The following is a 12,945-nucleotide window of genomic DNA, read 5'->3' as shown; positions in this document are numbered from 1 at the left end:
CCGCTGACTTGATTGGAGAATTCGTCTTTTTTCCCCGAAATGGGCGCAGACAGGCTTAAGTATGAGTATTGTTTGCTTGGCATGGAAGTGCTTTAGCATTCATTTGCATATTCTCTCATGAATAGCTATAGATTAATAGGAAAATCTAAAAATCCAAAAAAATTTTTTTTGGTACTTTATTATTATCAACAAAATTTATTCTGTTTTTTACTTTCTTTGCTTTCTCGTATTCCAAGTATTGCGATCGTAATTTTTAAGTGAAAAACTAGAGAGTATGGTCTCCTCAAAACTTTCTCGCATACTCTTTAATAAAGGTGTTATTCTAGAGAACGCTGTGCATTAGTTCTACGAAATACTAAGCTTTTGCATAAATTTAGCATTTTTACTTAATCTATTGTGTGAGCTTTGGTGAGTTTTTTTGGCGATTAGTCCTTGGCATGATATTAATCGTATCCGAAAATCAAATGTGTGTTTTAAACGTGTTACTCCCAACCGATTGAAATAAGAATTTGACTCAAAACTGCAATTGTAATCACAAAATCACAGGCCAAATTCTATATATTTAAGTCATTGTGTTTTTGATAAATCGCGTTTACATGCTTCTGAAAGCACATATTGGCGAAGTTCAACTCCTTTTTGGATTTTGATAAGAATCCGCATTAAAAATGTTAAATCCTTGTACTGAATGTTTTCCATCTAGCTCTCCTTGCTTTCTAAAGATCAGGTTACTTTATATTCCAACAGCCAGACAGTTTTCTTTTGAACGGATCTAGCTCAAAATTTGATAAAAAATCTTCAAATTTGGTATAAAGTCCGTATACCAAATTTTATTCATCTAGCTCAAAGTATTTTTGAGTTATGTTTATCATAGACAGATAGACGGATGGGCGGAGAGACAGTCATAATGCTAAAACTGTGTTTTTCGAAGTCAGGGATGCTTAAAACATGGCGATTCGTCAAAATCTGGAGTTCGAATTTTTCGACGATTACAATACTTACTGTTTATATACTTCGTATAAACGAAAGTAAAAAAAAAAAAAAAAAAAAAAAAAATCTATATGAATCGGTTTGTGTAAGAATACAAAAAAAACGCAAATAATTAGAATAATTGACGAATAAATGGTTTGGAAGAAATATACTTAACGCAAGTCTGTTTGTCTGCCTGTCCATCCCTGTGTCTCACGTGATCATCAAACAAAAAAAATGCAAAGAGCTAGATGAATGAAATTTAGTTTATTATTTTATCAGTTTAACTGCAGATACGTATAAAATTTTAACGGAATTCGATGAAATGTTTACAACTTGTAGATCTGTTTATTTGTGCTTTCTTGAAAGCTATAACTCAAAACACGTAAAGACCTAGATCAATGTTATTCGATATACAGCCTTTACATCATAATTGTATATTTACATGAAATTTTAAATCTATTAGATGGAACGGTAACATTTAAAAATCTAAACACGTTTGTTGATGGGTTTTTTCACAGTTATTGCAAAACACTAAACACGTTATATACGAGATACAATATACGAGAAAGTCGTGGAGAAAGATACGTTCCCACTACTGGTATTGAGTGCCAAGTACCTGTTACGCTTTCCTAGCCCTTGACTTATTCCGGACTTCGGAGTTTCCTCTATAACTAGATGTGTCCGTCAAAACGAGCTATTATCCTGTTATGAATATCTAAGATATGATTTTTACAGATTGACTAACAACAGTTGTGGTACAAAATCTCATACCATTAGCTCATCACAGATTAACGAAAAATATATTAAAAAATCCCATGCGTATTGGTAAAATGCTAAAAAATAAAAGAAAAAAATATTAGTTGCAGCAAATTTATGCAGTATTAAAATTTGTGTTTCTTTACATTGGGATTTTCACCATCCATTATATTCACGAATTCTCAAATCAAAATTAAAATCGATCTCAAACAAATAGTGTTCGATTACTAGAAAGAAATCGGACGTGGTATTTGGAATTTTAAAAAAAAAGCTGAATTTCGTAAAATAATAAATTTTTCCAAATATATACCCTGAGAAATAAAATAAGTATGATTAAATGAATATATTTATACAAAAGTACTTGAAATATTATCCAAACAAACACAAAAGAAAACTAACTGATCTCAAGATTGATAAAATTCAATTCCGAAAACGCTGAAATCCACTTTTTCGCAGAAACTCTATATCAAATATAAAATAGAAATGACGCTGTAAGAAAATATTAGCAGACCTCAGTTCAATAACCTTTGTTACAATCCAGCATAAAAAAAGGTAATAAAATATAAAGTTTGCATAATAACATAATTACAGGAGCACTCAGATTAGAACTAACATTAAAATAAAATTGAAATAAATGGTGATGCACTAACATAGAAAAAATCATTACCAAATACGAAATTTTAAAAAAATTTTCTGTAGGAGAAAAGAAATAAATAAATCAGTGCTATCCATAAGCGGGTTCATAAACACCTCCAGATTTGCTTGCATTTTTTATTGGTTCACATTTAAAAAAAAAAAAAAAAACTCCACCGAAACATAAGTTGGCAAAGCACTAAAAAAATCGAAACAATAACTACAAAACGCAAAACAGTTAGGGGGATAAAAATGTAATGCACAGTTTAAAATATAGATACGAATCAACTTTAAACAAATCCGTCAAGTGGCGACTGCCTTTTGTTTATACATTTAAAAGCTTGAGCGAGTGAAATGAATAAAAAATTTTAATCAATTCTCACATTTTGATTTCAATTTTTAAAAAACATTTCTGTAAAGAAAATATCCTAAATGAATTCGGATTTTTCTTTTTTCGGTTTTTCACTATACTACGAAGCACAGAACGCTCATTTTTATGCAGGATATAGGGATGACAGCAACTTTATTAGAACGTAAGCGAGAACGTTTCGGGAAGAGCACTCCCGTTGATTTAGAAATGTTTAAATAATAATAGATATTTGCTGAATTATTGGAGGTTAGAAATGTGTAATAAAATCAGCCTTTGAACAGTATACCGGCAAAAATTCAAAATTAGCATAAATAAATTTCAATAATTCCGTACCAATATAAATTTTCACAAGCAATTAATTCGCTTTTGAAGTTCCTGTCCATTCATGCACACTCATCAGATACTTTTGATCCACCGTGATGTGATGCGAAACCTTCGAAGAAATGATGATTATCAAGTAGTAAGTGCATCTTTTCATTTACCAGTCAGTATCAAAATCAACCCTTTGGGCTTATTGAAACGCATATCTTAAATGAAATCGAACACATTTAGTTCAGGACGCCCTCAAAAAGGGATCATTTTCATATTGTCGTTTATGATTTAACTCTCTCTATTATTTTTTTTTTCACTCTTTTGACTTTTTCATACTTTAGTGTAAAAAGGAAGAGTAATGTATTTCTTTCAACAATTGAATCTCAAGATTTTGATGACTTTCTACATTCAAGATCTTCTTCCATTCCAAGATACATATTGGAATTAGGTGCAAACTACAACCGTCAAATTAAGGTGCGTGACCTATTCATCAAATTGTGGCCGAAACCCATCACGGCAAATCAGCATGTGGAGATTTCGGGGGAATTAATCCCTAAAAGAGAGAAATCTTAGCCCGCGTCTTCCCTATTCCACTGGGAATTCAGCCAATCTGGCTAAAAACATGGCCGAGTGAATTTGAAATCGGTAAATAGCCGGTAATAATAATTTAAAATGGCTCTGCACTACCACCTGTATGTTTTGTTCAATGTTTAATCCATGTCACCCAGTGTTGGTAAAATGCGTGTGATGTAATAAATAATTAAAAGATAAAAGGATTGACTATTTGGCATATGCAACAACAGAAATGTGTATTTGGCATACTGCCGGTACATCGTCCATATCCATGTCAGTATGAAAATATAAATAGTTAGATGAAATTAAGCAGAATAGCAGAGCTACCACGATTACTTACAAAAAATTATATCATGTTGTGATCTAGTGATAAAGTTTATTCGAGCTCAGTTACCAGACATAAAAAAAGTTAAAACATTAAATTCATTAAAAATAATCTACGCTGGATAATAATTTCGAAATATCATAGTAAATGCAATATATGTTTTGATTTGATATCTTACGACTATGAATTGAAAATTTCGAATTCATATATGTTGGACATTTTTGTCATGAATAAAATTTTGGAGACGCAACAGCGTTTTTTTTTTTTTTTTTTTTTTTGTGCATAAAGTTAGAAAAATCAAATTAATTAATTCGAGCGATTTTATAAACTCCTTATTACTCGGAAGCAAATTTTTAAAATTTCGTTAATCAATTTTTTTTCTAGATAAATATATGCAAAATGTATACAGGATTATATAGCATATTTGATATAATTTCTTAATCCTAACTGTTCCCTTGTCATTTACTTTCAGCAAAACCTAGTATTTTTCGCTAGAGCGTTAACTGGCAGAGGAGAAGCGTTCCACTAATTCTTGGAGATGCGTCCAGAAAACTCTTCATTTCATGGTTGAAGCAACTCTGTAACGAGTTCGACTTGTTTACGTCCGGAAAATATTTATCGCCAATCATGTTTCAGCGGAATTTGTTTTATTACTTATAGACTTCCGAAGTTTCAGGATCTGAAATCTTGACATTCCAAACTTCAAATGAATACTAATAAAACAAAACTTATAACATAAATATAAAAAATGTACAAATCTTTTAGTAAAATTAAAAGTGTTTCCTTTTCAATATTTAAAATAACGAAGAAGAGAAAAAAAATATTCTGTTCTAACTGATTCATTCAGAACAAAACAAGAACTATTTACATATCCCTTTTTTGGAAGTTTTTAAACAGAAGAAAAGAACGATGCCTAACAAAAAAAAAAGTCTTTTAAAAAGTTTATAACTTGATAACTGACTTTTCAAAGTGGGAAGTTGTTTGTGAACGAACAAAGAGATTAGAAAAAAGTATTGTAATCGTCGAAAATATGAAAGCGAGAACTTCTTTGATAATCTCAACGTTTCATACTTCCCTCAACTAAAAAGTAATATTTTGGAATTATTTTTAATATAACGTTTAATACAACGTTTATAATTTAAAAACGAACAAATGCGACAAAAAAAAACACTTCATAATTCAGATAAATAAAATTCTGCACGTTTGGCGTAAAATCTTGTCCTGGGTATTATTTTATATCCTATTAGTTGATATATCCAGAGATGCTGGATTAAAGTCTTTTGATGTATAACAATTTTAGCACAAAAACTTGTATAAAATATAATAATTTACAAAATTCTTTTATCATCCAAAATTTTTATCGTCTACTTTTAATTAAAATTAGAATACCTATTGAATTAAACAGTTTTTAACAATCACCAGTAGCTAATTTTCTTCACAAATTGTAATTTTTTTCTGTAAAATTTGCTCACAACTACTTAAGTATAAGGAAGGTTTTCTTCGTTTAAGCTTTGTTTTAAGTATTGTTAAATCACTACCTTAAGACCGATGAAAACATTAAAAAAAGACATTTTAAAATAAAAGAGGTATTTTAAAAAATTCTTCTAAAGTAGTTCAAAGGGCAAAAATACCAAAATTTTTGTTAATTTCTAATTAATTGAACAGTTAATTAATTTTCACCTTTTGAAAATTTGGAAGAATTCGGACAAGAATAATGCTTAGAAGTAGATGCGGAACATGTGTGAATATGTACATGCATACATAGCTACAACGATTTTTATTTCTGTTAAGATGAATTGAAAGGAAGATAGCCAAGATCCATGCTTAATTTTCATTATTATACTAGTAGTGAAGAGTATATCTATCTGGCTTTTTGCAAGCACTTAACTATTTTCGGAGAAACGGGCGACGTTACATCTGGTAAGAATGAGAATTACCATGAGAGGAAAAAGAGGAAACGTTACAGTATGTCAAAAACAATATCGATTACCCCCTTAAAAACATAAGTTTGTTATAATTTAAATTCAACACTACTTACCGTCGGATTCAGCAACAAAAGTATTTTGCACATTATTCTTATTTTCGAAAATGGTTTCAAAATTGGTTATAAAAATTATTATTAGATTTTTGATAAGCTTTAAGTTCATTTTCATAGATATATTTTGTTCGAGTAATTATTAATTTATAAAAACATTAAATTTAAATATAAAGTCAATTTTCTCAAATACATATTATTCTATTCTTTCATAAATGATTTGATTTATTTTTGATAAATCCTTTGATTGAATGCAGCGAAATAAAGCTCAGATTAAAGAGTCAACTATCTATTTATATAACACAGGTGAATACTCTTCAAATTATATCTGCTTATTATTAAATTCAGAAGAATTTGGTGCCTTAAGAAAAAAATATGATACAATTAAGTTAAATATTTTATATTTAATTTAATCTCTTGATATTTATTTAATCGTTTTTGTTATCAATTTTCTAAAACCTAATATATTAAAGCTTTCAATATAAAATTGAACAGTATTATTTTTAATTCGAAATTTTAAAAATGCTATTTTCTATTAATTCAAAAACTGCGAATATCATTAAAACGCTTCGATTTACTTTTTTGGTTTATCGGTAATACAAAATTTTCTTTACAATCATCCTTCAGACAAGAATTAAAAACTATTTTATTGTTATGATTCAACAATGCATACCTATGTTTAAACAGTGATTGTTAAAATTAAATATTTGTTGTTAACAATACTTGAAATTATTATTGATGATATATCAATGCAATTATAATCTAACAATAAAATATTATCTGCTTGTTCGCATTCAAGTGTGGTGAGCTAGAATTTGTTTGTGATTTTATCAAGTGAATTTAAGTCATTGAAACTGCGGAGATTGCTATTAGTCCTTGTGCTTTTATCCATTTTGTGCCGACTCTGTTTCGAATATTCTGCCTAGAATTTTTCAATTGTCTTCACTTTATTCAATACGCAATTTACCTCATCATCATGGGCAACTCGAGCATGAAAAACAGGAAAAAGACTGACGTTTCTGTGCAGACAGATCATCAACAGAATCAAGCAACCAAACATGCTTCAACTTTGACCGATATTTATGGCGCTGGCGAAACTGGAGTATATATGCTTAATGTTGATTCTGCACAGTCGGATTTTGAAGATATAAAGATTAAATGTATTCAACGTGGTAATAATCCTTTCTTGGACAATTTTGTTGCGTCCCCAATTGAATTAAAAGCAACGAATCCTTTCTATGACAATTTTGATGATTTTGCAGATATGAAAAAAGAAACAAATCCTTTCAAAACTGATATTTATTCGAATGAGAAAACAGTGCTTTTATACCAGGAAGTTGATGAACCTCCAGAAATAGATCCATCCTGGTTTGAAATGGAGGAACCTGAGTTAGTGGAAATATTTGAAAACTCCAAAAATATCTTCAGTATTCTTGATAATCCTTCGGAAAACGATTTTGCAACAAATCCATTTTTGGCAAAAAATCCTTTCGAACTAACAAATAAAAACCCGTTCAAAGAATCAATTATCGCAAATAAGAATCCCTTTTCTGGTATTTCAAATGAACAAAAAAAGTCTGAACTTAACATTTGTTCATGTCCAAAGCAAGATAATCTTACATTAGTGGCATCACATCCCAACCGTTATTTGAAACGAAAGGTGAACAAAGTTGCGTCTTGGTTGAAGTCAAGAAATATGGTTACCAATTCACCATGTTATTTGAAGCTAAAGTAATAATATTATTGTCTGACAATAGGGAACATTTACTTTTACTGGTGTTTTTATGCATATTTACAATCTGACAATAATGATGTTGAAATAATTATGGTAATTTAAAACAAATTTTTAAAAAAAGATGGCAAAATGTTATTGAATTACTTATGAGCTAACTTTTCAAGAACTGGGACAAAAATATTATATCATCACTAGTCCTTCAATAGCTGAGATGGAACACTTAATCATTTTGGAACAACTTTTTCGAGAAATATATGAACACTTAGTTTCTTCAAAGATTTCTGAATTTATATACTATCTGACAAAGGCTGAAATGAAAGGACTTATGGATTTAAAAGCACAAGTTCAACAACCTGCTAAGAATCTCCTTGTCCTAATGGGCACGAGTAATCATTGTATATATTGTACATATTGTATATATTATTTTGTATTTTCTGTGTTTGTTTTTTATATTTCACCTGCGGACTCTTATTTATCATTAAAACTGTTGCTTTTATATAATGAATATGTGCTATGTATATTTAATATGCATGGCATGATAACGGTAAATTGCAATTGTTATTACTGCTACTTGATTTGAAAACTTTCCCGACTATGACTAATCCCTCACTGAGGTTAAGGTTAACACTGATTTTGACTTCGGACATCAGCAAATTTCTGAGAAGACGGCGAATCAAGACTGCCATCACATTAGTGTCATCTTTATGGCTACCATCACTCTTTCGCTTTATTTCCTAGCGATTGCTGCAAACTTGCCATTTCACTTACGTCTTCTCGATGACTCATAATTTCTACCTGGTTTCCTCATCTCAGCGGCTCAAGACTTATCAACTCATTCTGCTATTTCGATGGTTCCACAGTTTCCATCTCGCACAATTTGAAAACGTATTACCTCGTTCTGTCAATTGGTGGTTCCAGATTTAGAATCTCGTTTTGTCATCTCGGTCTTGCAAGACTTTCCTAAACGCTTTGTCACCTCGGCGGTACCTGATTCATCATCTTAGTCTTTCATCTCGACGGCTCCAAGCTTGTTCTGTCATTATGGCTCTTCTATTACCATCCTAGAGACTTCAAAAAGAACCTGTTTCCTTATGATTTTATAGAATAAAGACTTTTTTATGTAATAGTCAAAATTTTCAATAGCCCTGTCATGATCCTTCACACAAATAAAATTTTCGGCTTCAATTTTATGTCTCATTATTTATTGAAATGTTTATTGAATTCACTGTGTAATTTTTTTTTTCATTTTATAAAATACTAGCCGCCTTTGGTGACCAGCCGGTTCACCAATCTTAATGTTCGTTAAAATTTTAATAATTAAATATTTTATGCAATTTCTACTTTAATAGCTTCTTCATCAAAATATTTTAAAACTTCAAATTTTGATTATCATATAATTCATTCATAATATTATAAAGGCCTTCAGTCATAACGTAATATGTATCTCTCTCATTTTCTGTTAGCAAACGTAGAATTTATGCTTTAAATTAAAGTGGAAAGAATTTATCTTCAATTAATATAATAATATTTTTTACTGAAACAAAGCATTTTTTTATAATCTGATTACTGAAAATAGAGTCACTCAGCGTTTAAACTTTATGGACACTAAAGAATATCTTTTTTAATTTATGTAATATCTCAAGAGTTGGTCAACAAAATTTTCTTAGATTCATTATGAGCAGATCGATTAATTAACAATGTTTAAATTTAAATGCATCAAACACTAAGAAAATAAAACGAATCGTTTAAAATAAACGGTTGAAAACAGGTTTTAAAAAACTACTTAAAAAATGATGTACTTAAAACTATAAGCATATTAAAAAATATATAACTAACATAAATACAATTTACTTACAAAAGCATGCAACTAACCCAAAAATAATTTAAATCATCCATTGATAACGTTGTCATGGCAACAGTCAGAACAGAATGCGCATGCGTGAATTTTCTTCGCCGGTTACGTAACGCAAATACGTGATTTTTTCTACGCCAGTTGGGGTAACGCTATGAGGATTAGAAATTTTTAATTTCCTTTATTCTGTTTTATTTTAATTCAAAAGTACTTCAGAATGAATCTGAAAGATTGATTCATTAACAATGTTTAATTTTAAATGCATCAAACATTAAGAAAATAAACAGAACCGATTGAAATAATCCGCCGAAAAATTTTAACCCTAGCCTCATTACTGTTGGGAGAAAAAAACCCTGAAGCCTTTCTCGTTTGGCGGTGGAGAAAATGGAAGATTTTTTTGGCGGAAAAGTTGGCGGTGGGGAAAATGGAAGATTTTTTTGGCGGGAAAGTTAGTTTTTAATTAATAATTAAAATTCTAATTAAAAATTCGAAAAAAGGAACCCCAGGTGCACATTCCCAACCTCCAAGGTATACATGTACCAAATTTGGTAGCTGTATGTCAAACGGTCTGGCCTGTAGAGCGCCAACACACACACACACACACACACACACATTGAGCTTTATTATAAGTATAGATATAGATATAGATAGATATAGATAGATAACTGAGTAAAATTCCAGTTATTATATAATTAAAATATCTTGCATTGTATAAGTATCCACCTAACTTGTACTGTATAAGTATATCTTGTACTGTAAAAGTATATAAATATGAAAATTTCATTCTCTTTCTCAGACCATTAAATAATCAGCATTTTAAAATGTTTCTCAGGAAATTGAAGCTACAGTTAAACTCGTACATTTGAAAGAACCAAATATGTTATGTTATTAAAAATCAGCGGTTTAAAACAAAAATGTAAGAATTTTGATTTCTAACAGAAATGCTTTTAGCAATTAGGAAATATAATGACAATCATGAAGCAGAGCTTTAATAAATTTTTATTGATACCTATTTAATGATATTCATTTCACCCTTATTTCCTTACTAGCTGTCTTTGGCGACTAGCCGGTTCGCCAGTATTAATGTTAGCTAAAGTTTCCAATTAAATATTTTATGTAACTTGTTCTTTTAATAAATTTTTCTGCAAAATATTTTTGCTCTTCAGATTTTGATAGTTATATAATTCAGTCATACTATAATGTGGACTTTAAAGAGTTCTGTTCATTGTACTACTTATATCTCTCTCTAATTTTCGGTCAGCGCCCATAAAATTTCCACTTTAAATTAAAGTGGAAATGTTTAACTGCAATTAATATAAAACATTTTTTTACTGAAATCAACTACATCTTTTTTTTATATGAAAATTGAAAGCAGAAGCGTTCGGCATTGAAGTTGTATATACACTGCAGAATAACTTTCACATTTTATATAATATTTTAAAGAATTATTCAACAAAAATATCTTTTATTCATCGTAAAGTTCAGTTTTTAGTTTTACTTTCAGATTATTTAAATAAGATAAATAAAAATATTTTATTTTATTTCAGTCAATAAATGAACTTATGAAAAAATTATTAGTTTATTAGAAAAAGTGGCCTAAGTGAAGATTAGTGTGCACCAGCCGATTGTCGCCAATATTGCAACCCATCGGATCCCTCTTATAGCAACCGTACTGCTGTTTTGTTTACTACTTTTTGCAATGGTTGAGTTGTACTTAAACTACAATTAAATTATGAAAAATGTCAAATTAAAAAAATATCGATTAAAGATTTTACTTTTGTTCTTTATTATAATTAAAATTTATTAAATAAAGAAATTTAAGCTTATAATTAAAAGTTATTTTCTTCTTTCTTTTTTTAATGTGAATACGAACAGAAAATATTTATTCTTTTGCAATTTTTAATTGTCAGTATTCGCTTTAAAAAAATCGTCTGCATTCTCACTTTCAAAGACAGCTGCAAATGGAATTCTTCGCAGTTCTCGTAATTCTTTTGGTGTTATAACGGTTGGTTCCCTTCATAATTTGTTATGTCGGGATTATTTCAAACCTGTAGAATGGTTGAGGGGCTAGTTAAATATGCATACATATATATTTTACGAGTTAATGAAATTAGGAAAGGATGCTTGTTTGAAATGTTGTATTGAGAATGGTTTGATATCGAACCGGCAGAATGGATGGAGGATGAGTGGAATATATTTTTTTACAAGTTGATGAAGGTGGGGAAAGTATGTTTGTTTGAAATTTTGTATGGAGAATGTTCCCATTGCTTATTTCTCCGTTTTTTTCTTTTCTCTTGGTTATGTACTGTTTCTGTTTTCCACACAGTCTTTATGTTCAATGTGCTAGCGAAGCTACTAGGTTCCCGCTCCTGCTGCTAGCGAAGCCGTAGGATGTTTTTTTAAGTTAAAAAATCCTGCCCGGTGCCTTCTACAGATGCCGAAGGCATCTGTAGAAGGCACCGGGCAGGATTCCCTCTGAAATCTGTTCGTACAACATCCTTCATTCTTTCTTTTCAATTGATTATGTACAGTTCATGTTATCCACACAGTCCTTATGTTCAATGTGCTAGCGAAGCTACTAGGTTCCATCTCCCGCTGCTAGCGAAGCCGTAGGATGTTTTTTTTTAAGTTAAAAAATTCTGCCCGGTGCCTTCTACAGATGCTGAAGGCATCTGTAGAAGGCACCGGGCAGTATGAAAAAAAAAATACTTATCAGTAAAAAGTTCTAATTAGATGACGGGAAATAGTAACCGTAACTGTTCCGCGCAAGTATTTGTTTATTTTGTTCGCCATCTTTATTGGCGACTTGGCATTGTTGGCGCAGCTGGGTGCACACTAAAATTCACTTTTACCGAAAAAGTTTAAATTTTACTCAGTCCTTTGGTCCTAAGGAATCATAGTCTGCGAAATACTTTTGACACTTCTACTTTTAAATAAATAAATAAACGTTTCTACCTCCTATGATCAAATCTGACCCATTTATGAAGTTTTTTATATATCAATTTTAGAACAATCAACATTTTCATAATCATAGGCCAATCGCTGTCGGGAAACCTTGGCAGAAGATTGGCGTATATTCTTTGAGACAACCGCTGAAGTGGTCTAAAAACGCCAATTTTTATAGAAGAGTGATTTTCAAATTTCATAAATTAGTCAGTTTAAGTGATTGATTTGATTGGAGTTCAACAATTTTTAATTAAAATATTGGTGTCTCAAGAATATTTGGTTAAATGTGATTCAAAGTAAAAATTTAAAATTCTTAATTCATCAGATCATTTATTGATTAAAGTTACATAAAATATAATTATTTAGTTCATTTAGACCATTTTGTTAGCAGATGTAAGCCCAAAATTAGCTGATGGACGCTGATTAGAGTGATTATCCT

Source organism: Argiope bruennichi, chromosome 10 (assembly GCF_947563725.1).
Source record: "Argiope bruennichi chromosome 10, qqArgBrue1.1, whole genome shotgun sequence".
Classification (NCBI taxonomy): Eukaryota; Metazoa; Arthropoda; class Arachnida; order Araneae; family Araneidae; genus Argiope; species Argiope bruennichi.
This window is presented reverse-complemented; position numbering follows the sequence as displayed.